Source organism: Meleagris gallopavo, chromosome 6 (assembly GCF_000146605.3).
Source record: "Meleagris gallopavo isolate NT-WF06-2002-E0010 breed Aviagen turkey brand Nicholas breeding stock chromosome 6, Turkey_5.1, whole genome shotgun sequence".
Taxonomy (NCBI): Eukaryota; Metazoa; Chordata; class Aves; order Galliformes; family Phasianidae; genus Meleagris; species Meleagris gallopavo.
This window is the reverse complement of record NC_015016.2, coordinates 22007025-22008885: the sequence shown is the minus strand read 5'-3', so window position 1 is coordinate 22008885 and position 1861 is coordinate 22007025.

Genomic DNA, 1861 nt, shown 5'->3' with positions numbered 1-1861 from the left:
TTTGTCTTGTAGTGCCATGTTCAGTGGGATTTTTAGTATTTAGAAGACCTGAGTAATTTTTATGTTCCCTTTCTTTCCACCTATGTACAGTATGTACAAATATAGTCAAAAGCTTTTGACTCAGTTGATTATTACTGACCTGCTTCTTCTGCTATTTCTTGTTATTTTTACCAATCAATTATCTATTCTTTTTCAGCTTAAAATTACTTCAAATTTCTACCAAGTAGATGAACTTGTATCACACTATCGTGGAATTTTAAAAGCAGAAGATTTTTCAGTGATATAAATGAGAGAGCAGAAAAGGATGTGACCACCTCCTGTTGAGCCTCTGTTAAATGCCTCAAAATCAGAGGGTGCTTGTTCTGAGCACGTGAGTAGCAGAGCAGAAATTACTAGAGCAGCAAGCAAGTGCAAAACCCCCTGCCGTGCTTTGGTAGGGATGGCATCTGAAATGCTGAAACAAGTGATACATAAAAACTAGTAGTTGTTCTTTTTTCAATGCATCTTTTAAGGATGTTACAATATCTCTAGAGAACATCAGCCTGCCCTCCAACTTTGACTTTTATCTGAGGTATCCCAGTGAGTCCAGAGAGTACAGACTGCCTCTGTGCAGGGTGGAGGGAGCCGTTGGCAGAGGACAGGTCATGTCATGAATTGCTCCCTATAGATCCCCATCTCTCTGTGCGTTAATTTTGTGAAGTCAGGTGAGCTGAACCTGGGCTGTGACAGCTTATGTATAAATATAAGACAGATGATCTGCCCAACCAGAGATCTGTAAGTCTGGTCTAAATCACTTGCAAAACTTTTGGGAAGTAGAGATCTACCAGTCAAATGTGGTTTCATTAAAAAATATTTCAATAAAACATCTGATATAATGTCACCTAGGAAGGAATGAAAATACAGGGACAGGAAAGGAACTGTGAAGTGAGATAGCCATAGATAAAGTTGAAAAGGAAAATGTCAGTCATAAAGGGCTGGTTTTTGGATATTTGATCATTTTTCTGGTAGTCCTGGTGAGATTAATAAGAGCACACTGTTGAAATCTGATGATGATTTATGCTTGGGAATCACCATAAGTCCAGAGAACATCTCAGGACATATATTTCCATTTAAAGTGAGGAGGTATCAGTGTCATTGCTGAAGGGCCTTAAAGCCCTTAGGTGAAAGCTCATTTGGGGTACCATGGAAGTTTGTAGTTGTTCTATAGTTGAGCTAACATGGAACTGAAGTAGAGAAAGAGCAAGAGTAGGTGGGTCAGCAGAAAGACTGGGAGCATTTTGTACGAACAGATTTGGCTCAGCTTGTTTATTTTAATAAAACAAAAACAGAGGAGATAGGAGTGTTCTCTATAAATATATCAGGAAAATAAAAATGAAGGATGAAAACCATTTAATTTGCAGGGCGGTGTTGATACATGAATAAACAGATATGAGCTAGCCATTAATAAATTTAGTCAGAAGATTAGAAAAAGGTTTCCAATCATTACAGCAATCAAATTCTGAAACAGTGTTTCCTTGGAATTAGTAGAACAAAAATATACCCACTTTTGATGCGGTACTTGATAAATTGAGAGGCAATTGTACAGCACAGTTTCTGCAGTGGCAGGGAGCTTGGCTCTGTGATTCAGGAGTGCCTTTCTGTTGCATGTTATATTACTATGCAATTAAATAGTAAAAAGACAGAACATTTTGTCCAGATTTAAGGTTGTTCAAATGGGAAGGACTTGTCTGTCTGATCTGAACAATAGGCAAGGTTCAGGTGTCCTCACTTATGTAAAAGCTAGATTGTGCTACAGTAAAGCATATGATGTCAGCATTATATAGAAAAAGAATGGGAAAGGAAAGGAAAGGAAAGGAAAGGA